The sequence below is a fragment of the Prionailurus bengalensis genome, chromosome X (genome assembly GCF_016509475.1).
Source record: "Prionailurus bengalensis isolate Pbe53 chromosome X, Fcat_Pben_1.1_paternal_pri, whole genome shotgun sequence".
Taxonomy (NCBI): Eukaryota; Metazoa; Chordata; class Mammalia; order Carnivora; family Felidae; genus Prionailurus; species Prionailurus bengalensis.
Window position 1 is genome coordinate 95,708,975 of NC_057361.1, and position 26,111 is coordinate 95,735,085.

Consider the following 26,111-nt stretch of genomic DNA (forward strand, 5'->3'; position numbering starts at 1 on the left):
ACGGGCCCCCACGGCGCCCATCTCGGGAACCCTGACCGAGGGGGAGGGTGTGCGTGTGCGCCCGGGACCGCTACGCCCACAAGGACCTCATCCACCACAGTCACCCCATCGAGGCCCACCTTTCCCCACTGGGTATCAACGGTAGCCCAGCGAAGCCCAGCGCAGCCCTCCTCCTCGGCCTCGGGGCCCGCGTGACCCAGTTCCCGTCCTCTGGGAAGGCACCCGAGAGCGCACGCAGGGCGCTCTGCGGTTCCGTGCACCCAACGTCTGCGAGTGCACCTGCTGGACCCGGGGCCCAAAGGACACCCGCCGGGACTCTGGGGCAAGGGGCGGGGGGAACAAGGAGATCTCCAGGATGTCAACACCGTGCCCCTGGGGTTTGGCCAAAAAGGAGGTGAGGGGGCACAGCTTCTCGCTCCCCACCCGCAACCTCCACCCCCACCCCCACCCCGCGCCCAAAGAGCCTTGCTGAAGTTGACTTGTGTGAGGAGAAGGGGACACAGGCTGCCTTCGGCCCTCGGTGGGTGTTGGCCGGAGTTGGAGTTGGGGGGCTGGGGGGGGGGAAGGGGGGAAGGAGGGAGGAACGTGCACGTGGGACCCGGACGCGTGTGGATGCTTGGGGACTCCCGGGGCTGGATGTGGCTGCGTGTGGAGGGGAAGGCACGACCCAGCCCGCACCTTCTTCCACACGTGGGCTATTGGCACGGCCGGGGTCTCCACGTAAGGGCGGGCGGGCACTGTGATCCACAGCGTGAGGCTCCTCCGCGGCCTAGGCGGACGGTTGCCTGAGTGGGCATTTGGGCCTAGGGGCCCGGGCCTTGCTGCCGAGGGGACCAGGCTCGGCTGCACGGAGCCACCACACAAGCGGAGCTGTTACCACAAAGTGGCCCAGACGAGGGCGCCGCCATGTTGGAGCCAGAGTGGACAGGGCCCGGCCTTTTTTCTTCCGCAAAGGGCGGAGGAAGAGGACCTGGGGGAAGGGCGCGTGGGCATTCGTGGTGCAACACTGCCATCAAGCGAAACTCGTTGGCCATCCCGTGAGCCCCGCGCTGTGGCTTCCCTGTGAGTGAAGTCCCAGGCGGGAGACGAGATGGGCCCTCCCTCCAACCCCCCCCCCCCACCACTCCCAGGCGCAGAGTTCCGGCGGGAGACCCGGGAGGCTCCAGAGACGGGTGGCGCGACAGAGCGCCAGAACCGGCTCCCCTGCGGGTCGGGCACGGGAAGCCAGGGCCAGGGACCCTGGTGGCCGCCATGTCTGGGCGGGACTGGACGAGTCCTGGAAGCCGCGGCGAAGCGGCCAGGAGCACCCCGGGCCGGCCGGGGCAAGGGGCGCTGGGCCCTTGGCCCGTGAGCCCTTGGCCGCGTGTCCCTTCCGTTGGGAGCAAGAGCAGGATCGGCCCCGGCGGGGCCGGGGTGGGGAGGGCAGGTGGGGGCTAGAAGCCCTGCACGAGACAGGCACGGCACGGGCACTGGGAGGGCTGCTGCCACTTGGCCTTGGGGGAGGAGGCGGGACTCCGATGTCCCTGTGTCCCACCGTGAGGCTCAGGTGTGGGGCCCCGCCTAGCCGGTGTCCAGGGACCTCGAGCTGGTCTTGGGGGGTGGGGGGTGGGGGGTGAGGAACGTGCAGGTGGCTCCCGCGGGGTGTGGGGAGGAACGGAGTCCAGAAGCCAGGGCGAGCCAAAGTAGAAGTGGCGGCAGCCCCCCTCCTCCTTCGCTCCGCCGCTGCACCCCTCGCCCCCCCAAACGACCCGCCACAGCCCCCCAAACCCAGGCCTGGGCCCAGGAAGCGGCCGCCCGACACAGACACACACACACACACACACGCACACACACACGCACGCACACACACACACACACACACACACACGGGGCAGCTGCAATGCGAACGCCCGGGGATAACACGGTCTCTGGCGGGGGCCGCGCACCACCGATCTCGATCTCGCACTCAACTGTCTGTCCACGTGTCTGTCTGGGGAGTGGTCTACTCCCTACCCCACCCCACCCCCCCCGCCCCCCGCCAGGCATCTGCATTGACACGGGTCACTCTCTGGGCCACCTGGTTCCAACGTCCCGTGAGAGTGTTGAGGGCAATGGCAAGGAGTGGCCTTTGTGTCTGCGTCCGGATGCCACGCTTGCTTCGCAGCCGGTCACCAAAGGACCAGGGTGGAGAGCCTGCCAAAAGGACCGGGCACCTTTGGACGGCGGCCCCTTCTGTCCCGCCCGGGACTCCCCACTTCGCTCCCAGGCCTCTCCTCCAGAGGAAGCCTGGATGGCCAACGAGTTCCGCTTGATGGCAGTATTGCACCACGAATGTCCACGCGCCCTTCCCCCAGGTCCTCTCCCTCCGCCCTTTGCCGAGGAAAAAAGGCCGGGCCCTGTCCACCCCGGGCTCCAACATGGCGGCTCTCAGGTCTCTGCCACCTGGGGGAGCACTCCGGCTCCTGAGGCTCCGGGGAGCGGAGCCTTGTCCCCTCTGGCTCCATGTAGCCCGCTTTCGGACCCAAAAGCAAACGCGAGGCCGGCGCATCGAGGCTCCCCGAGGCTCCCGGCGCTGGCCCTGACCCTTTCCGGGGCGCCACTGCGACCCCTGGAGGCCTGCAGGAGGAGACCTCAGGAGACCCACTGGTCGTGGACCCAGCGCCCGGGCCACCCCTATCCAGCCAGTCGGTGCCCGACGGGGGTACACGCTCACCCGGGCATCCTCGGTCAGGACTCCCCGACGGGCCAGCCTGACGTGACCCCGAAGCCTCTAGCAGCCAGACGCCAAGGTCTGCGCCGGCCCCCGGGCAGGAGCCGTGCCGTCAACGTTGGCGTCCGCTTCCCGCGGCCACAGGACGTACGGGTCCGAGGACCTGGCCCTTCACCCCTGGGGCACTCCCGCGATTCAGGCGCGGACGGTGGCACCCACGGGTCACTGGGGAGGGCGGCCTGGAGCCGCACCACTGACGCCAAAGCGGCCTCACGCTTGCCCCAGGCTCCATCCCTGGACAGCTCCCACGGGAGCCAAGGCCAGGCATGGGCAGCACCCAGGTGTGCCCACGCTCTCCAGGACCCGTGCCTTTTCTGGCACGGCGGTAACAAGGCCAACGCACAGGGCCGGTGGTCTTCTCTCCCGTTCATCGGTCCATAACCTACGACCAACACCTGACCGCAGACCTCTCAAGGGCACCCTGACAACCCGCCTCTCGCGCCTGGGGCACATTCCAACCAGGAAGAACCACACACACTCCCTCCCTCCTTCGCTTGCTCACACACACACACACACCCTCAACTCACACCACAAGCACGCTTGGACACACACTCCCGCAGACAGACGCACGCACGCGCGCGCGCGCACACACACACACACACACACACACACACACACACCCGCATGCAGACTGACACGCCCACACCGTCCCGCAGTGAAAGGGGAGTTCGGCACAGTTGGATGTCATGCTTTTCGCCCTCAGGAGGTGGCCCACACACCCCGCAGCAAGAGCTCATAAAGGTGTACGGCGGATGTCTGTTTCTACCCCGGTCTGTGTGCCCAAGGGCATAAAGGGACTCCTGACAACCACACGGACCCAGGTCACTTGCTCTCCTCCGGCGAGACACTTGTCCATCCTCAACCCTCGGGGAACGTTTTCGCTTTCTGCCCTGCAGACGGGAGCCGCCTGTTCTCCCAAGCCTGTGGCCCAGCACCTCGTTCTTCCTAGGCCAGCCAGTGGATGTAAGATTCCATCCCTCCTGTGGAAAGCAGCCAGCCTCCTCCCCCCTCCCCCCACCCCGCCATATTCGTCTCCACGTCCCCAGAGACCTTCCGGTCCCTTCCCGCGCGTCAGTTCTACCAACCCTGGCCGAACGACACCCGGTTGGACACAGACCCTGCTCGCTGGGGAGACTCATGCCCCCGAGGGCGAGGGCGAGGGCGAGGGCGAGGGCTGGGGCCTGGGGCCTGGGGCCTGGGGCCTGGGTCTGGTGGGAGGGGAGAAAGAACACGCACAGAGGGGCTCTGTTCTTTGACCTTGGAGCCAAGCGTTCCCGCAAAGGGACGCGTCGTCCCCAAGACAGCCCGGCACTGGCGCTGGCGAGTCCGTGGTGCGATCGCACCGTCCAGGCACGCGGGCACGGACACGGGCCCACGCGAAGGGACCTACAGCGGCGGCAGCGGCGGGCGGTCCGGGAAGGCCACGAACGTCCACCGACCCTCCCGGGGCGGCCTGTGCCCGCACATTCTCTCCTGGCACCCGCACACGAACCCTTGGCCGGCCTCAAGTCCAAAAGGGTCATTCCGGGCACTTTGGGCTGCCGGGACATCCAAGCAGGCTCCCGGACAGTTAGTTGCCCCTCCAGTCCGGCTGGAAACCCAGCATCTCCATTCTCCACCGGCTGCCACCCTCCCGAGGGATGTCGTTCTGACCACAAACAAAGGCCCCGAGGACCCTCAAAGTGCAAGCAGGAGCCACGCAAGGCCACGAAAGCAGACAGAGACACGCAGACAGAGACAGGGAGGGAGGAACGACCCGCACGGGGAAGGAAGGGTCCGGTCCCAAGAGACGTGAGCCGCCCCGATCGATCGTCGGGGACGGGGCCGCACCAAGGGAGGCTCACCCAGGTGCCCCCGAACCCGGGTGTTTGCTGTCAGGTCAGGTCGCCAAACAGAGTCCCCGGCACGGGCCCCCACGGCGCCCATCTCGGGAACCCTGACCGAGGGGGAGGGTGTGCGTGTGCGCCCGGGACCGCTACGCCCACAAGGACCTCATCCACCACAGTCACCCCATCGAGGCCCACCTTTCCCCACTGGGTATCAACGGTAGCCCAGCGAAGCCCAGCGCAGCCCTCCTCCTCGGCCTCGGGGCCCGCGTGACCCAGTTCCCGTCCTCTGGGAAGGCACCCGAGAGCGCACGCAGGGCGCTCTGCGGTTCCGTGCACCCAACGTCTGCGAGTGCACCTGCTGGACCCGGGGCCCAAAGGACACCCGCCGGGACTCTGGGGCAAGGGGCGGGGGGAACAAGGAGATCTCCAGGATGTCAACACCGTGCCCCTGGGGTTTGGCCAAAAAGGAGGTGAGGGGGCACAGCTTCTCGCTCCCCACCCGCAACCTCCACCCCCACCCCCACCCCGCGCCCAAAGAGCCTTGCTGAAGTTGACTTGTGTGAGGAGAAGGGGACACAGGCTGCCTTCGGCCCTCGGTGGGTGTTGGCCGGAGTTGGAGTTGGGGGGCTGGGGGGGGGAAGGGGGGAAGGAGGGAGGAACGTGCACGTGGGACCCGGACGCATGTGGATGCTTGGGGACTCCCGGGGCTGGATGTGGCTGCGTGTGGAGGGGAAGGCACGACCCAGCCCGCACCTTCTTCCACACGTGGGCTATTGGCACGGCCGGGGTCTCCACGTAAGGGCGGGCGGGCACTGTGATCCACAGCGTGAGGCTCCTCCGCGGCCTAGGCGGACGGTTGCCTGAGTGGGCATCTGGGCCTAGGGGCCCGGGCCTTGCTGCCGAGGGGACCAGGCTCGGCTGCACGGAGCCACCACACAAGCGGAGCTGTTACCACAAAGTGGCCCAGACGAGGGCGCCGCCATGTTGGAGCCAGAGTGGACAGGGCCCGGCCTTTTTTCTTCCGCAAAGGGCGGAGGGAGAGGACCTGGGGGAAGGGCGCGTGGGCATTCGTGGTGCAACACTGCCATCAAGCGAAACTCGTTGGCCATCCCGTGAGCCCCGCGCTGTGGCTTCCCTGTGAGTGAAGTCCCAGGCGGGAGACGAGATGGGCCCTCCCTCCAACCCCCCCCCCCCCCCCACTCCCAGGCGCAGAGTTCCGGCGGGAGACCCGGGAGGCTCCAGAGACGGGTGGCGCGACAGAGCGCCAGAACCGGCTCCCCTGGGGGTCGGGCACGGGAAGCCAGGGCCAGGGACCCTGGTGGCCGCCATGTCTGGGCGGGACTGGACGAGTCCTGGAAGCCGCGGCGAAGCGGCCAGGAGCACCCCGGGCCGGCCGGGGCAAGGGGCGCTGGGCCCTTGGCCCGTGAGCCCTTGGCCGCGTGTCCCTTCCGTTGGGAGCAAGAGCAGGATCGGCCCCGGCGGGGCCGGGGTGGGGAGGGCAGGTGGGGGCTAGAAGCCCTGCACGAGACAGGCACGGCACGGGCACTGGGAGGGCTGCTGCCACTTGGCCTTGGGGGAGGAGGCGGGACTCCGATGTCCCTGTGTCCCACCGTGAGGCTCAGGTGTGGGGCCCCGCCTAGCCGGTGTCCAGGGACCTCGAGCTGGTCTTGGGGGGTGGGGGGTGGGGGGTGAGGAACGTGCAGGTGGCTCCCGCGGGGTGTGGGGAGGAACGGAGTCCAGAAGCCAGGGCGAGCCAAAGTAGAAGTGGCGGCAGCCCCCCTCCTCCTTCGCTCCGCCGCTGCACCCCTCGCCTCCCCAAACGACCCGCCACAGCCCCCCAAACCCAGGCCTGGGCCCAGGAAGCGGCCGCCCGACACAGACACACACACACACACACACGCACACACACACGCACGCACACACACACACACACACACACACACGGGGCAGCTGCAATGCGAACGCCCGGGGATAACACGGTCTCTGGCGGGGGCCGCGCACCACCGATCTCGATCTCGCACTCAACTGTCTGTCCACGTGTCTGTCTGGGGAGTGGTCTACTCCCTACCCCACCCCACCCCCCCCGCCCCCCGCCAGGCATCTGCATTGACACGGGTCACTCTCTGGGCCACCTGGTTCCAACGTCCCGTGAGAGTGTTGAGGGCAATGGCAAGGAGTGGCCTTTGTGTCTGCGTCCGGATGCCACGCTTGCTTCGCAGCCGGTCACCAAAGGACCAGGGTGGAGAGCCTGCCAAAAGGACCGGGCACCTTTGGACGGCGGCCCCTTCTGTCCCGCCCGGGACTCCCCACTTCGCTCCCAGGCCTCTCCTCCAGAGGAAGCCTGGATGGCCAACGAGTTCCGCTTGATGGCAGTATTGCACCACGAATGTCCACGCGCCCTTCCCCCAGGTCCTCTCCCTCCGCCCTTTGCCGAGGAAAAAAGGCCGGGCCCTGTCCACCCCGGGCTCCAACATGGCGGCTCTCAGGTCTCTGCCACCTGGGGGAGCACTCCGGCTCCTGAGGCTCCGGGGAGCGGAGCCTTGTCCCCTCTGGCTCCATGTAGCCCGCTTTCGGACCCAAAAGCAAACGCGAGGCCGGCGCATCGAGGCTCCCCGAGGCTCCCGGCGCTGGCCCTGACCCTTTCCGGGGCGCCACTGCGACCCCTGGAGGCCTGCAGGAGGAGACCTCAGGAGACCCACTGGTCGTGGACCCAGCGCCCGGGCTACCCCTATCCAGCCAGTCGGTGCCCGACGGGGGTACACGCTCACCCGGGCATCCTCGGTCAGGACTCCCCGACGGGCCAGCCTGACGTGACCCCGAAGCCTCTAGCAGCCAGACGCCAAGGTCTGCGCCGGCCCCCGGGCAGGAGCCTTGCAGTCAACGCTGGCCTCTGCCTTCCGTGGCTAGAGGTCGGATTTGTCCCGAGGAGCCGGCCCTTCACCCACCGGGTGCTCCTGCGATTTATGTGTGAATAATAGCACCTATGACTAATTGTGGATGGCAGGTGTGTATCTAATGTGATGCCTAATCATGTCATGCCTTCTGAAATTGAATTTCTGACGGCTCTCATATTCATATCAGCATGTCAGTAGGCTAGGGAGGAGCTATCTGATATATGCCTTATACTTGTTTTAGCTTTGGAAATGTACTTTGTTTTTATGGTCGTTAATCAGGCGTTTGGTGTAGACACATGCCAATGAACTTTAGTGGCTCCTTAGTGCTTGGTTGCTCTTAGAGAAGGCATCTGGGTGAGTTGATGCTTCAGAATTCCATGTTGGTGAAGGAGTTGACTCTCAATGACTAGAGACATTGGGAGGACACAGAGCACTTTGATGAGACCTCCATCTTTAAGTTTATGAGCACTGTCATTTATCATATGCTGCATCTTGAAAAGCAATGGCATGACCTAGTTTTCTTTCTACTCTACCTTTATTTTCTCTGAGCTTGCACTGAACTGTCTCTAACTGTAATTTTCATACTCTGTGTGCTGACACCCCTTTGGTCATACTGAGATGTATATAGCAATACTTAACGAGCTGCCAGGTCTGAGCAGGGGTCCCATAGACCCATGCTCTAGGAGAAATGCTTGTCCATATCTGGGCATTCTGCCTGTTTCCGTGGCAGTCTGAGTGTACAGAGGTACAGAGGTGTTTGCATGTCCACATGGCTTCATGTTGTATCGACTCCTCAAATCTCCATTCTTGAGACAACCCCTACTTTTTTTAAATTCCAACAAGACAGGAGTTGTGCACTCAATCACACCTAAGGTTCCCATTAGCTCCGTTTCCCCCTATGGCAGGTAACAGGGAGCATATTCCTTCCCTGTCCCTAGGTTTTGTACAGAAAGTCATACTGGAGAAGGAGGGGAGTGTCATAGTCCAACGCTTCTTTTAAGGGCAGCAGGTGGCATCTTTCCTCCTCTCTGGAACCTAGAGCAAGAACTTGACTCAAACATTGAGCTGTGTCCAGGATTTACTATGAAAGGCTCATAGGGTTGTCAAACAAGGTCCTCTTGAAAGTGGGGTTCCCACAAAATTGTCTCCTTGCCTTTGCTGCTTGGACCCTGTCTCTGTCCTTTGCTAAGGCAGAAACCTTGACCAGACTAGCATACAACCCAGCATAAGCATGATTCTACAAGGTCCCTTGGCCACCTGCAGAAGCCTTCAACTATTTTGAACCACAGTAGGAAGTGTCATCTTCATGACACTTTTTTTTGTTTAAAGGAACATGAGTAAGAAGAAAGAAAACATGGCTGGCTTCTGGCCATGCCCTCATGCAACATTTCCCCCCAGAAGAACGAAGTACACTTCCTCAAGACTCTATGCTTTTAAGTTTCTTGGTTTGTCAAAAGATAGAGTTAGGGCTCGTGGAGAGATCTACAGTTGACTGCCATGATATGCTCCCCCGAAGCCAACACCCCCCAGCACATGTAACCCCTTAATATTCCAGTAAGAGTTTGTTCCCAAGGCTTCCCTGAACTGGCAGAGGGCCATGGTGCAGTAAGCTAGACGCAAGAGAAATCAGGAGACAATGGGAAGAACATGTATGGAGAGATCCAATCAAATCAAAGATAGCAATAGGCATGAGGCACTTGGCTGTCTTCAAAAGGTCTCCACTGACCTCTCCGCCAATGGGGCTGGGACTGCTGCTCCCCGTAGGTGAAGTGGGGAGCCAAATACCAGACCATGTTTTGGTCTCTGGTAGTTGACTTCACAGGGACTGGAGCCCAAATCAGGTTCCGGCCCAATTCCTTTCCACTCTGTCAGTCCTGCAGGACACTGACCTTGAGTTCCTCATACAGGTTCCCTTAAGTCAAGTATTGAGATGATCTAGACGCTCATGCACGTATCACCTTTTTCCTGTCCCACGATCAGGATGTGACTTGAGAGCCTTGCCTACCATGGCTGAAACTCTGGTAAAGTACACAAATGCCTTGGTGTCAGGAACCTGCTTTGGGAGTCTCTCCTTGAGCCTTGCGGAAATACCACAACCACTGTGTTTTACCTATGATAAAATAAACTCTCTTGGAAAAGGAAAAGAAAGAACGAAGAGCACTCACTTACCCAGAACACCAGCACCGGCCTCTTTGTTTTTCCTTTCTCTTTCTTTCCTTACACTGTGTCCTCCTGCAACGATAGAGCTCTCTCAGTATGGGACCACCACAGTGGTGCTCCAGTTAACAGGGTGTCGTGTACATCCCACTCAAGCAATCTTGAGTGTTTCTGGTTACTATTCATACCACCTCTGGGGTCAACCAAAACTGCTGAATACGGCAGGGTGTGTAAACCAACCTCACTCATCTTTCAAAAACTGCGCAGATTGTCATTCCAGGATGTCAGGAAGCAGCTCACAGAGAATGCATCAGGTGAATCGTGAAGTTATCTTCTAAAATCTCTTTTCTGAGGGAACCACAGCCATCACCTTGACGTTTATACTCATAGCTCTCCCCCCTTAATTCTGGACCTCTGTGACTATGGGGGGATATTGATGGGCATACATTCATTTTCTAGGGATGTGGACATTTTCCCTAAGGATGTGGCAGGTTACGATTTACCATCCTCTTTCCTCTGGGTGGACACTGATGTAAGAAAATGTATCCTGGGGGCACTTGGGTGGCTCAGTTAGTTAAGTGTCTGACTTCAGCTCAGGTCATGATCTCACAGTTTGTGGGTTTGAGCCCCGCATCAGGCTCTGTGCTGGCAGCCTGGAGCCTGGAGCCTGCAGCCTGCTTTGGATTCTGTATCTCCCCTTTTCTCTGCCCCTCCCCCACTTGTGCTCTGTCTCTGAAAAATAAATAAATGTTTAAAAAACTTAAAAAAAAAAAGAAAATGTATCATGGTCACACACACGCATGCATGCACACACAGTTCAGTAACTATGACTCTGTATGCTAGTTGAAGAGGGAAGCAGAGAAGGGGAGAAACCCAGTGTCCAAAGAGATGGGACAAGTAAAATAACCTGTGCTCCAGCCCCTGGCAGAGGTGAGGACACCCTACACTGAGCAGCTATCAGAAAAGAAATGGAGAGGATCAAGCAGGCTAGGTCATTTACTCTGCACAGATGTGCCAAGGTCAAGATACCTATATGCTGGGAGAGCAGCCAAATGTTAAAGAGTGTGTATTACTACGTGGGACGTGTAGGGTCAGAGAGCAGAATACGTGATGCCCTATGTGTCCATTAGTTTTCATTTACATGCAGTCACTGCAGCATACATGAGGAAACATTACACGTGGTTCCCACAGCAGATAGGGGGTTGGAAGGCAGAGAGACAACCTGGGAGCGGTCATCATGCATCGCTAAGGGCTTTTCTTTGGGCAAAATTTCTATCCAATGTGGCATCTCCAAGGCAGTTTTAGGGAAAAATACAGACAGGAAATTTTATATATATGTATATACAGAAACACAAACATATTTGTGTGTCTATTATTAACGAAAAAGTGAATGCTGAATCAATGAGTAGGTGTTTTGAGGGTGGAATATAGAGGCATTCCCAAGGACGACTTCCCAGGAGGGGCTGCTGACAATGGCCCTCACCTAGGTCATCTGACTATGTGGATGAAGTCACTGGGCTCTCCATCTGTCCTATGGACCCCACCCCTCCCACCCTCAACCTGCACAACCCACCTGGGGCACTCAGTGGCAGAGTGACTGTGGCTCTTGGAGGTGAGCATGGGCAATTCACCTCCCTGTCCCCTCACCTAACACGGCCCCTGTCAGTTCCTCCTATTGTCATGATGGCCTACTCCTGGGCCTTTAAGCTGGATGAAGAAGCTGGATGAATACAGAAAGACGCAATAACTCACGAAGTTAGGAAATCCAGGTTATGGTGACAGCTACTGCTATAGAATCAATGTCCTTGGAAAGGGAGGATTCTGCCCCAGAAGAACTATCCATATGAAAGTGTGCAGAGAAAACAGGGTCCCAGTCCCCAGGGCATGCATACTTAAAACTCTTAAAGAGACATAAGGGTGAATCCATAAATGTATGTATTCCTTTAGGTGTTATTATAGGTACATTCCTACTGCCAACAAGAAGTCCAAATAGAAGAGACACCACCTCCCCCAACACCCCACTACAGTCAACCCTATTTGGGGGCTTAGTTCACTTTAGAGTCTTCAGGAACCTTTCCTGATCCTCAAAGGACAGAGAGAGAAACCTCACAGGCAAGCATGGATGGCATTTCTGGAGCAACAGTGCCATCAAGTGGATACTTTTTGAGCAAAGACTGTAATACCTTCCCGTCTTCTGCTGAGGAAGGCCTATGAGGGGAGGAAGGGTGGGATTGGGGCACCCACAAGATCCCGGGTCAGACAGAGCACACCCCCAGAGTCGGTGGGGGAAACAATGCAGGGTGGATAGAGACAGACTCAACCATCAGGTAACACTGGGCTGCCACGACGCAGGCCTCCCGAGGCTGTGGGGGCGTGGCCTCGGCAGCCACCATGTTAGGGAACAAGGAGCTGAAGCTCCAACTCCAGGGCAACTGGCCTGTGGATCCTTACCCTCAGTGCAGGAACTAGCTCAGTGAGATTCCTGTGGTCTCAGGGCCATGGGGGAACCCAGAACTGGAGGCCCCAGGCTCAGCTGCCACAGAAACAGGAAAGGGAAGGCAGCAGCCACCCTGGGGTGGAGGCAGCATCTTGCAGACAGGATAGAAAATCTCCAGATTTGGTACTAGACCTAGACAAGGAAGAGTAATGCAGATGCCCTGCTGGTTAGAGCTAGAGCTGTGTTTTGTTTGCTTTGGCTCCCCCTACAAAGAGAATCTGGGTTCCAGGCCCCAAAGTATCCCAGGAAGCCCTACTTGTCCCATATGACAGCGCATGTAGATACAGGATGGAACGGGACAGAGACAAGATAAGTATATTGAGATGGACATCATCCACCAGAGTAAGGGGATCCAGATCTGTTTTTTTCACTACTTGTTGGGAAGGTTGCAGCTCAGAAACACCCTATTCCTCAGCCTGTCTCCCGGTGTATGGGTATATGACCTGGGTCCTCTTGTTTGGGGACTCTTTTGGGATTTCCTATATGAGATCCATGTTCTGTAGGTGGCCAGAGGGGCACACTGAGACCACCTTGGTCTGGGGACCAATCAGACCATGTACGTCAGGATCTGGCCTTGGGGGCTCAGCAAAAAGTTCAACGCCATAAGCATAAAATGAAGGGACAGTGAGTGGGTTTCCACACCCTTCCACGAGGGGTGGAATCAACAAGTGTGGGTGGCAGGAGGGATTGGGCCTGGAAATTTGCTTCCAGAACACCTCCCTCAGCAGGTAAAAGTGAGGCAAAGGGCATGAGCTACCCCAGAGGTTCTTCCAGAAGTAGGCTATCAGGACAGCTGAAGTCTAGAATGAACTGCTGTGTGCCCAGGAGTATGCACCTTGTTCCTGTCCCTGAGAAACATATTGATCTGTGATGAACAGGGGGGAGGGGATTCTCTCAACTTAACAGCTGTGAGCTTTAAGTACCACCTTCAGACCTCTTCTTGATTCCCCAGCTTCAGGGGCAAGCATGGGGTTGAGACCTTAGAGCGCCAAGAGTGAAAGGAAGCCAGGGCCATTCCTTCTCATCACTGAAGGAGTCTCACGGATTCTTGCGGAAGACGGCCAAGAGTGCCGAAGACTGCAAATTATGGGCCAGGGTGTCTGCCCTGCTCTAAGCCAAAAGGTGTGTTTGGAAGTCTGGGATCCTACAGACCCCAGTAGATGGCACCACAGTTGCTGATCAGATTCTTTAACTCAGGCAAAGGGCTCCTTCAACCTGGCTCCTTTTTCCTCGTGTGGGCTGTTCCCTTCCAGACTCTGCTTGCTTGCCGCACTACGCCTCAGACCCTTTGGCACGGAGTAGCCAGGCTCCGCATGTCATCTCTGAGCCGGACAGAGGAACGTTGCCGTCCTGCCTCTAGGACTGCCAACGGCAGCAGTCCTCCAGTGCCTGCAGTGGTGTTGGACTGGGCTTTATTCTGGCCAAGAGAGGCTTTCAGGGACCTGGTCCATCCAGGCCAAATGTGCTCTTGCTCCAAGGGGAAAGGGCACATGGCTGAACGCCTAAGCCTCCTGGATGGGGCTCCTTCAGAGAGGGCTTCCTCCACTCCTGCCCGGACATGGCGGCCATTTGGGTGCCTGGCAGTCTCCCGGACCACGATCCTTATCACAGTGCCAGTCTCTGGAGCTTCCCTGACCCAATTCGGTCTTGGGTCACACTTACTCCCACGCCTAGTGGATCTCTTGACCTCCTAGGGACACTATCCTTGTCCCATACTTCACCCCCATCACTCCTCCCCAGGAAGTGAAGGTGTCTGGTTGGTGAGATTTGCAAAGTATCTCCTCTTGGTGGCAGTACTGTACCAGAAATGCCAAAGTGCCCTTCCACCCCAGGTCCTCTCCCTCCGCCCTTTCCTAAGGAAAAAAAGCCAGCCTGTGTTCAGCTTGGCTAACACAAGATGGTTCACCATCTTGGCCACTTGAGAGCAAAGGGGCAAATGCCTCAAAATCTGGCGCTCCATCCTGCAAGGCCTGGTCTCTGTAGAATCTTCTTAGCCTGCCTTCATGACACAAAAGCAATGACTCCACACCTAGGCACCCTAGCAGGGGACCTGAAAGTATCTCTATTTCTTTAACACTTTGCGTTTGCCACCCCCGCGGAAAACATTCGGAATTCTTATAGCTTGATACAAAGACAGTTGGTCCACAGGTACCAGCAAGAGGTCAAGTGAGGTAAACTCGCAATACAATAATCCTGTTAAGCTGGCTGATGTTACGTGACTGTTCACAGTTTTCAGATATGGATTATTATACTCATACATTGGTCAGAAATGGAACTACATGGTATTCTAAAGACACCTGTCCTTGTATCTGGCCTATATTCATTGTCTCAATGCTTCCCACGGGAAAGTTTTCAATGAAAAACAAGTATGATTTCTGTACACTTGTGAGAGTTCATGCATTTCACTCTGGAGCATTTCCTATGAAGGCACAAGCCTTTGGTCAGGTTTCTGAGCGATCGGCACGTGCTACATGATGAAGACTTTACCTATGTCAGGCACACCTCTAGAATTCACTCTCCATGACTGTGGCAGACGCAGGGTGGAATAATCTCTGAAGGAACACACTGGCCAAGTAAAGGTATCTGAAGACAGCATAATCAGAAGGAAATGCATTCTGCTGGTGACTCCATGCCCCATTTTCCCAGCTGCTCCCACATTGTTCTGGCTGGGAATATCCGGCCAATTCATGTTTTCTTTTGGTTTTTTGGTTTTTTTTTTAAATTTTTTCTCTTGGTCTACACATTACCGTATTGCTCCAGAGGCCCGATGTGACTGAAAGCTGTTAGAAAAGCCTTTAAATCAACTGAGAAAATCAAGCAAAATTCTAAAGAGCCTCCACCACAAGCCATAAGACCCCCAAAGAAAGGCAAGTCACAATCTTATGTTATCCTTTCCATCTTTGAAAGATTGTCCCATGCACACAGCAAACAACTGTTTGGGTGGAAGATTCAAATGTCTGTTTCTTCCTCAGTCTGCGTTTGCAATGACATAGAGGTATACACATATCCACTTGGAGATTTCTTTCTGGTTTCATATTGTAGGCGATTCATCAAACTTCAATCCTTCAAGGAACCTTTCTGCTTTTTCCCTCAAAAGAGGACACGCTTCTGCCAAGGATTCAGGCCCACGAGGACCACCATCTCATTCTTTCTATGGCAGGCAGTGTATATTCCCTCCCACGGCTGAGTAACAAGACATCCCACCATTCACCTCTGGAGGGTCCTTCTGGTCCCTTTCTACTTCTCACTTCTACAAATCCTGGGTGAAAGACACCCTCTTGGATATGCTCCTCTGCTCATTTGTGAATATAATCCTGCATTTTCAGAGAAGCAACAGAATGAATCAGAAATTCTCATGTACTTTCATTCAATTCTTGGATCAATACTGTCAAATGGTTTTCCAAGAGGCGGGTACCTAAACGCATCAGCCTAGATGTTCGTGGATGCTTGAATTTCAATCAGGCTTAGAAAAGCCCCCCTTCATGCCAAACTTCTCCAATTTTCAAGCATTTCAACAATATATTTTACTTTAGTTCTTGTCAGCAAAATAAGGGCCTGTGTACAATCAAAGCACAAATAGGAACAACAGAAGACCCTAAAGAAGAAAAAGACTAGCATTCTGTATTCCATAGTTTGAAGGGAGTCGCTGTATATCATGTTTAACAAAGCCTTGAAAAGAAAAGGCAATACAGAATTTACAGTTTTGTTTTATTTTGATCCTCTCAAATTCTGGTTTACAGGCTCTATAATACTCTAAACTTAGCCCATCTTGTTCGGTACACGAGAGTGTCTATGCCCTTTCCAAATTCATCAAATTGAGATCTATATCATCTTCTGGAGTCACTGGATTATCTGTTGCCCACAAAAACGAACATTAACTTTCAAAATCTTTGGAATTTCAGCAAATGTGTTAACGGAGAAATGCAAGGGTTTCAGGACCCTCCAATGAGATGGGAACAGTGGGAACATTTGAATTCTGTTTGCAACACTGAACGTAAGAGAGAAAACAAAATATTTCAGAGAAATGGATTTGTAATTTTTTACCCAACTTTTACCCACCCAGTGCCAGAAGATCCAACACTCAGAGGCATATGCTTCAAAACTTTTTCACCTTTCCTAGGGTTGGTAAGAACCAATAAGGAAAATATTTATACCCTTCACTGCCACCTAGAGGGTTAACAAAATTCTTAACCATCAAGGGCTCTACCAATATTTTTTTCAGGCCAATTCCACGGACAAATATCCCATTACTAAAGAGAATAAAGGAATTTATATTACCAATAATGAAAGATTATATGGCTAGGAATAATTGAACAAAAACACGAAACACTTCACAGGAGGTAAACTTTAAAGGGTCAAGAAAGACAGGAAAACACACTTAAACAAGAGTAAACATGTATTATATTCTTGAATAATAAGACTCAACCTCGAGGTGCCTGGGTGGCTCAGTTGGTTAAGAGTCCGACTCTTGACTTCTGCTCAGGTCCTGATCTCACGGTTTGTGACATGGAGCCCCACGTCAGGCTCTGCACTGACAGTGCTGAGCCTGCTTGGGATTCTCGATCTCTCTCTCTCTCTCTCTCTCTCTCTCTCTGCACTGACAGTGCTGAGCCTGCTTGGGATTCTCTCTCTCTCTCTCTCTCTCTCTCTCACCCTCCCTCCCTCCCTCCCTCTCTCAAAATAAACATAAAAAATACTCAACCTCTTGAATATGTTGATTCATCATCAGTAAATTAATCAATCTATTCTAATCCCAAGAACAATCCAAAAGGCTTTTGAAGGCTTTGTTGTTGTTTTCCATTACTCATAAGGGACAATAAAATAAACAGGCAGGAATATCAGGACAGTTTTGATAATGAATGGCCACGTGGGGGGATGACTAGATGTGCCATATATAGAGAACACAAAGACCAAGACTAGACCCCAAAATGGGCCACTTTCTTACATCATACACAAAAATAAACTCGAAATGGTTCAAGACCTAAATGTAAGAACTGAAACCATAAAACTCCTAACCCACCCCCTCCGCCCCAAACATAGGCAGTAAACTCTTAAGACATCAGCCTGGGCAATATTTTTCTGGATCTGTCTCCCAAGGCAAGGGAAACAAAAGCAAAAATAAACAATTGGGGCTATGGCAAACTAAAAAGCTTTTGCACAGCAAAGGAGATCATCATCAAAATGAAAAAGCAACTTACTGAATGGGAGAAGATACGTGCTAATCATATATGCAATAATGGGTTAATAACCCAAAATATATAAAGAACTCATACAACTCAGTAACAACAACAACAAAAAAATCCTATTAAAAAAATGGCCAGAGGACCCAAAGATATTTTTCCAAAGACATACAGATGGCCAAGAGACATATGACAAAGATGCTTGATATTTCCTAACATCAAGGAAATGCAAATCAAAACTACAATATCACCTCACACCAGTCAAAATGTCTAGTATCAAAAAGGTAAGAAATAACAAGTGTTGGCAAGGATGCGGAAAAAGGGGAACCCTCATGCACTACTGATGGGAATGCAAACTGGTACAGCCACTCTGGAAAACAACATGGAGGTTTCTCAAAAAAATTAAAAATATAAATACCATAAGATCCAATAGTTCTACTACTGGGTATTTACCTGAAGAAAACAAAAACACTAATTCAGAAAGATATATGCACCCCTATGTTTACTCAGTATTTACGATATCCAAGATATGGAAGCAACCCAAGTGTGTACTGATAGATCAATGGATAAAAATGTGGTGTGTATACACACACACACACACACACACACACACAATGGAATATTACTCAGCCATAAAAAAGAATGAAATCTTGCCATTCACGACAACATGGATGGGCTTAGAGGGTATTAGCTAAGTCAGGTAAGCCAGAGAAAGACAAATACCACGTGATTTCACTAACATGTGGAATCTAAAAAAACAAAACAAAAAACAGCAGCATTTTCACAAATACAGATAACAAATGGGTGGTTGCCAGAGCGGAAGGGGGGGGTGGGGCGGTGGGTGAAATAGGTGAAGGGGATTAACAAGTACAAGCTTACGGTTATAAGATAAATAAGTCATGGGGATGAAAAGTAAAGTATAGGGTATATAGTCAGTAATATTATAGCAACTTTGTATGGTGACAGAAGGTAACTATGCTTATTGTGGTGAGCATTTCATAATGTATATAATTGAATCACTATGCTGCACACCTGGAACTAATTTAATTTTTTTAAGTTAGTTTATTTTCAGTAATCTCTACATCCAACGTGGAGCTCAAACTCACAACCCTGAGGTCAAGAGTCACATGCATGGGGTGCCTGGGTGGCTCAGTTGGTTAAGCATCAGACTCTTGATTTCGGCTCAAGTCATGATCTCATGGTTCATGAGTCTGAGCCCCACATCTGGCTCTATGCTCAGAGCATGGAGCCTGCTTGGGATTCTCTCTCTCCACTCTACCCCTCCCCCATTGCACGAGCACTCTCGCTTTCTCTCTTGCTCTCAAGATAAATAAACTTAAAAAAAAGTTGTAAAAAGGATTCACATGCTGTTCCAACTGAGCCAGCCAGGTGCCCCCCACCTGAAACTAACTTAATACTGTATGTCAATAACACTTCAATTAAAAAAAGGAGAACAGACCCAAGGACATACAAGAGTTTAGTATATAAAAGGTAGGCTCCCAAATCTGTGGACGTAAAGACAGATTTGGGGGTCGCCTGGGTGGCTCAGTTGGTTAAGCATCCAACTTAGGTTCAGGTCACGATCTCATGGTCTGTGAGTTCGAGCCCCCGCATCGAGCACAGAGCCAGCTTAGGATTGTCTGTCCCCCCCATTCTCCTCCCCCATGCACACTCACCTTCTCTCTCTCAAAAATAAACATTAACAAAAAAAGGACAGATTTGGGGCAAAGGGGTACCCAGGTTCTTGGTTCCACATTTCACACAAGAAGTCAGGATAAACTCTATATAGATCCAAGAATTAAATATTCAGTGAACAGAATCATAAAACCCTTAAAAGCACAGGCTGATTCCTTAATAACCCTGCAGCAGGGAACGCCTTTCTACCTTTGATTCAAAATCCATCAAGGAAAACATGGATATATATGAACATGTAAAATTCACCATATTTAAAAAAAAAACTTTTGTAAGCAAAGTCAGAAAAGCAATGATAAATAGGAAAAAATATTTTCAACTCACACTAGTCTTACTCAAATACAGGAGAAGCTGTAGGAATTATTTGAGGGGTGCCTGGATGGCTCAGTCGGTTAAGCGCCCGATTCTTCATTTCAGCTCAGGTTGTGATCTCACAGTCCATGGGTGCGAGCCCCACATCTGGCTCTGCAGTAATGGCGCGGGGCCTGCTTGGGATTCTCTCTCGCTCTCCATCTCTCTGCCCCTCCCTTGCTCATGCTCTCCCTCTCTCTCAAAAATAAACATTAACAAAGAAAATCATTTGAGTAACACCCAACAGTAGAAGATATTAACAGTCCACAGAGAAACACAAAAGTACCCTAAATATACAGAAAGGTTTCCCACCAACTAATAAGGAAAATCTAAACAAAAATTGCACTGTTATACAATTCCTTACACATCAAGGGTTTCTTTTTTTTCAACGTTTTTTTTTTTGGGGGGGGGGGACAGAGAGAGACAGAGCATGAACGGGGGAGGGGCAGAGAGAGAGGGAGACACAGAATCGGAAAGAGGTTCCAGGCTCCGAGCCATCAGCCCAGAGCCCGACGCGGGGCTCGAACTCCCGGACCGCGAGATCGTGACCTGGCTGAAGTCGGACGCTTAACCGACTGCGCCACCCAGGCGCCCCACATCAAGGGTTCCTAATCGTGACCTGCCCCTCTGAGGGACCCGTATTACCAGTTTATTGTACTCTTTATATATGGACCATTTCTTGCCCTATGTTGAATCTGGCTCATCTTAAGTGGTTTCATTGCTATTTTCTTGCAAGGATTTGTCCCGCCCATGCAGACAGTCAAGTGCCATTTCACAGGTAGATGTTTTTACAAAGAACGGAGCCAATCTCTTTGAATACTTCAGATGGGAATAATCATACTGTAAACAGGGTACTAGTGAAAATCCCTAACGCTCACATTTCAATTGCCATCTCATGCCATCAGATCATCGCAGAACTTCTGTGAGCTGTTAAATTTTGGAAATAAGACCAAATGTCTGCCTCGGTATCAGTAACAAGAAACACAAGCACACCAGTAACGCTGTCATCTGGAAATAACTAGTGCTTTCTTTCCTTCTGGACTTTTTTCCCCGCATATATCGAGTTGGTTCGCTTCATACATATTTTTGTATTGGGGTATCCCCTGCTTCCCAAAAGTCTGAGTTCCACTACTTCACTTTTATAAAGACCAACACTAGCATGGTAACAGTTTTTGTGAAAGCAAAAATCCTCGGATGTCCTTCAGTTAGCAAAAACAGGTACTACTACCAGTCTTTTTTTTTTTTAATTTTTTTAAATGTTTATTTATTATTGAGAGAGAGACACAGAGTGTGAGCAGGGGAGGGGTAGAGAGAGGGGGAAACACAGACTCCGAAGTAAGCTCCAGGCTCTGAGCTGTCAGCCCAGAGCCCGATGCAGGGCTCAAACTCACAAACTGCGAGATCATGACCCGAGCCAAAGTCGGTGGCTTGACCAACTGAGCCACCCAGGGCGCCCCACTACCAGTCTTTCTTAAAAGCAAAGTGGCCTAACACGAATGTTCAGGAAGTGCAGTATACTCTTAGCTTTATGCCATTTCAGCTTAGGTTTCAGAGGAATGTTCTCTACTTTCTGACAACAGGGGAAACCTGTATTGCCACTAGCCTTCATTATCTTTGATAACCTGAAACTACTTCTTTAAAAAGCTTGTTTCTTTCATTAGTAATCACCCTCCTTTCAGATCCTCCTATTCACAGAAAACTGTAAAAAGATGAAAACGTAAAGCACCAGTAATCCCATCACTTGGGGAAAGCCCCCAAAATTTGGGGGTTTGGTTAAAAGTATATGTGGAAATAGAATTATTTTAGGGCAAAAATCCATTACTAACATCTGTGCTGTTTGATGATAACCCATCAACTTTTTCAAAAAACTGTTCACTGAAAATCCTAACTTAAATTCCAGTTTGGTCTTTAAAAAGTTTTAAGAACTGAGATATGGTTAAAATTGGTCTGAAAGAGCCTCTTCAAAAATCCCACTCCTTCACAGTAAACACAATCAATAGCCTGGCCCTTCCACCTGCATTTTTTTCATTCATGAATCGCCAGCAGGACCTGTGTATCTGGATAGGTCTGCGACAAACAAACATGCACGTTTGCATGCAGGTAAAGCAAACTTTTGTCCTTTGTTCGTTTCTATGACTACAATAACACAACCTACATCTTCTTTTCAGATGTCGCCAGGGACTGAACAGGGTGTACATTTGTCATAAATAATCAAACATGGACAGAACGGATTTGTGGAGAGTAGGCACCCTTCTTTAAATGAGTGAAACACAGTAAGGCCAGTGCACAAATACCAAGCTCTTAAAAGTTTTTAATTTTTTTAATGTTTATTTATTTTTAAGAGAGAGACAGAACACGGGCCGGGGAAGGGCAGAGAGAGAGGGGGACACACAGAATCCGAAGCAGGCTCCAGGCTCAGAGCTGTCAGCACGGAGCCGGACGCGGCGCTCGAACTCACAAACCGTGAGATCATCGCCTGAGCTGAAGTCCGAGGCTTAACCGACCGAGCCATCCAGGCGCCCCTACAAAGCTCTTAAAAGTTTTAAACACACAGGAAGACAAGAGGCTGGATTCCTTCACTCAGGTCATTTCACCTCTTCAAATTTAGTCCCCGGCTAAGTTTCAAATCGCGAGGAGCACCAACGACTTGTGAAAATTAATCCTGGTCTCCCAAATCCCCTTAGTTCATTTAAAATAATGTGGACGACATATTATCTGCAACCTATTCTGTGAATCCGCTAGTTTCACTTAAATAAGCAATTTATAGGTCAGAACAGTTTCCTTAAGCCAGTCATTGGCACTGGGTTTCTTACAAGATTTTCAAGAAAGTTTGTCCGAAATGAGCAGAGAATTGAGCCCAACACGGGCCAAGGACACCTATTCTTCCCTCAGTTACACGAAATGTCACTTTTCTGGCGATACATTCCGAGGAGCCCTCCATCCAAACCAACCGAGCAGAACCTCCTGCGGCCACGTAAGTGGGGAAGAAGGCGAGGGTCCAGAGTGGGGATTGGGGACAAGGATCCGCGCCCTCCCCACCCCCACCCCGCAGCCACAGGGAAACGCTCCCAGGCCCACAGACCAGGAGGCCCGAGAAGGCGCTCCTGGGAGGCTCCCCCTACACGCGCCTGGGCACAGAACTTAGACGGCGGTACAATCCCGGAGCCCGCGCTCGCCCCGCCTCGGCCAGTCCCCTCCTGTCCCTCCAAGCCGGCCGGGCAGCAGCCACCGCTGGCCTACGTCGCACGCCGGGGACAGGCTGTCCACATTCTGGAGGACAGGGAAGGTCCTCGGGCCCGGAAGGGCCGCTCAAGCCCGGCCCCCCGCCCCCCGGTCCCCTCGCGCCCGAGAAGGGAAAGGAACGGCAAAGGGACGAAAGCCGAGGGACCCACCTGGCGGAGGCCGCGCGCCGGCGGGAAAAACAAAGTCGGCTCCGGTCCTCGCGCGGGGCCGCACGATAACGACTGCGCCCCCCGGCCCATCCCTGCCGTAAAGCTGCGCCCTCGAGGCCGTGGGTAGGCCGCCCCTCCCAACGTCGGCGCCTCCTCCTATTCCCCGGAGCGTGCGCAGGCTGGAGGTACGGGGTCGCGGCGGGGGCGGGGGCGGGGGCTGAGAATCCGGGTTCCTCGGTGTCGGCCCCGCCCAAGGGAGGGGTGGGACATTCCCAGGTGCTAGAAGGGGCGGGAAGAGGTGGGCGTGGGAAGCTCAGAGAGTAAAGCGGTCTTTTACCGTTTGCTCGGGAAAATCAACTTGTCCGCCGCCGGCAAGAGGGCACGTGGTGAAGGTGCTCAAACAATAAAACCGAAAATGTACCGTTCCGCAGTAGCAAAACTATTTAGGGGGAAAGAAGTTTCAATACGTACACTTTCAGACGAGGTTACACGTTTGCATCATTCATACGCCTGAGGTAATGGAAACTTTAACTGCTCCCTCCCCGGGTGAGAGTCGGGATCGGAAGAGCAGGCGCTCTTTGCGCCCCATCACCTCCCGCTCTTTGCCCAGGACCTGCTAGGGAGCCAGCGTCCCTGTGTGGCCTTTCCGGGGCTGCTGCAGGTGGTGTCCACACCGCCTGGTGATGTGACGGGTCCGAAAGAATCACAGCGACTGGAACGCTTCTCCTGTCTGATCAGTGTCTTGATTTATTTCCTCCTATTGAAAGAGGAAAACCTTCCTCTTGCAAAATAATGTTCCCATAATGGAGACGCATATAGAAGAAAAGGAACCTATAGGTGATGCGGCCAGAGATGAGGGGTGTTAATTTGGTGCCTGTATCCTCCCAGCAGGTTGTAATCTATATCTGTGAAGATACGTTTGTGTACTTTTTCTCTCCATTGACAAACGCAATCCTTTCTTATTTTTAAAGAAGAAAATCTTCACACATACGGGAATACAGACCTGTTTCAAGAGAGAATTGAAGTCACCCCTGCCCACACCTGCCCACCACCCTCAAGACCACCTGCTGTCCGCTGCTTCCAGCCTGGTTCAAGCTGGGACTCACAGCCCCTTTTTCTCACCCATTCATTCCCTAGGTTGTTTGGGCAGAAGTGGGTGGGAATTTCTAGGGCGGAAGGAAGGAGGACAAAGAAGACCCCGAGGGGCTTTGTCCTGGCCGCGTGGCGGCCTTTTTGCATTTCAGGTCAACACCGGAAATCTCACAAAACCCAGCTGCCTTCCACTCCCAGGGGTGAAGGGAGGGGTTCATTCCCTGCCTCACTCTCCCCACCTGGCAGAGTGGTAAATGAAAGCGTTTCCACCTCCTCCCCTGGTGGGATTACCTGACCAGCCCCTGGGCTCTGGGTCTCAGCTGAGCCTCTGGATTCCTCCCTGTGTTTCTTGTCCTCCACGTTAGGGAGTGGGGGTCATTTCCTCATGCAGAGACCCAAGCCAAAGCCTTTTTCTATTCCCATTCTCTGGGCAGAGACCAGTTCACTGACTACTCATTGTGCCAGGAAACTGAGGTACGAACAGACTCACTGGCTTTGCCACTGTGAACCAAGGTTGCACAGGAAGTATTCACACACATGCTGCAAATCCATTGGTCCCTCCCATGCTAATGGCCAATGATCACAAGAAAAGATACTCGACATCATCCATCATTAGGGAAGTAAAAATTAAAACCACATGGAGATACCACTTCCTACTTACCAAGATGACTAAATTAAAAATAAAATGGAAAATAGCAATTGTGGCAAGGTTGTCAAGAATTTAATTTCATATACATTACTAGTGGGAATGTAAGATCGTGTGGACACCTGGGAAAGCCATTTGGCAATTCCACCAAAAGTTAAACAGAGTGACCACGTGGTCAGCAATTCCATTCCTGGGTATATATAACAGAGAACTGAAAACATATTCAAACAAGAACTCGTACATGAATGTTCACAGCAGCATTATTCATAAAGCTAAAGGGGTGAAACAACCCGAATATCCATCAACTGATGAGCATTTAAACAAAATGTGTTATATCCATATCATGGAATGTTATTTAGTCATAACATGGATACACATTACGACATGAATTAACCTTTAAAATATAGTATTTTTTAATTAACGTTTATTTATTTTTGAGAGACAGAGACAGAGTGCAAGTGGGGGAGGGGCAGAGAGAGAGGGAGACCCAGAATCCGAAGCAGGCTCCAGGCTCTGAGCGGTCAGCACAGGGCCCGACGCGGGGCTCGAACTCACGAGCCGTGAGATCATGACCTGAGCCGAAGTCGGACACTTAACTGACTGAGCCACCCAGGCACCCCAAGAATATAGTACTTTTAAGAAGCCAGCACAAAAGAATACGTATTGCATGATCCTATTCACAAGAAATGTTCGGAATAGGCAAATCCATAGGGAAAGAAAGTGGATTAGAAGTTGTCAGGGGGAATGGAGAATGACTGCTAACGGGTATGGACTTGCTTTTTGGGATGATGCAAATATTCTAAAATTGATTGTGATGCGTGCACAAATTGGGGAACATAAAAAAAGTGACGTGTACATTTTAAAATTATAAATTATATACAGCATGAATTTCATATCAATAATAAAAAGCAAGCCCACACATAAATTTAATACAATTTAAGTAAAAGAACAATGTGTGGGTGAATCAAAGTAAAAATACTATGACCCACTGATTCATATTCATATCATCAGTGTGTGAATCACAACGTGTGTTCTGATGTGATGTAATAGGAATACAAAGCATTAATTATAAAACATGCTTGCTAAAGTAATTTAACCTGAATCTAACCAAGTCACACGACAAGCTATTTTGTTTGTAATGGAATATGTTCAGGACAAGGATGTCTACGGAGAAATCAGAATGTGAGTAATTCTACGAGACAAATAATCCAGTATTTTCATCAAAGAAATGGCAAAGAAAAGGGGGTAAAGGGATGTTATAGACGAAAAGAGGATTAAGTCATAATTTGGCCAATTCTACGAACGATCTTTGTTTGGATCCTAATAAGAACAAATCAAATTTGAGAGACATATTTAGGTCAAGCAGCATATTGGACATGGATATTTTCATGTGGCATTAGGGAATACAGTTGACCCCTTGAACAATGAGGGGAATTGGGGTGCTGACCTCCTTGTGCAGTCAAAAATCCAAGTATAACTTTTGAGTCCCCCCCAAACTTAACTACTAATAGCCTACTGTTGACCAAAAGCCTTACCAGTAACATAAATATGTGTTTTGTATGTTACATATGTTATATGCTATATTCTTACAATAAAGTAAGTTAAAGAAAATCATAAGGAAAGGAAAATACA

General features: G+C 52.1%; 1 long non-coding RNA gene across 2 annotated transcripts in view; it reads right to left on the bottom strand.

Moving 5' to 3' along the window:
* Window positions 1-22,959, bottom strand: part of LOC122477852 — a 64,288-nt gene extending 41,329 nt beyond the window's left edge. The window contains exons 1-2 of one of the 2 annotated variants that reach the window (XR_006295773.1): window positions 22,742-22,959; window positions 9,642-9,704 (exon numbers count right to left, since the gene is read on the bottom strand). This is a non-coding gene — a long non-coding RNA (uncharacterized LOC122477852). The remainder of the gene's footprint in view (window positions 1-9,641; window positions 9,705-22,741) is intronic. The other variant, XR_006295772.1, reaches the window with a different exon arrangement.
* Window positions 22,960-26,111: the final 3,152 nt, after the last annotated feature.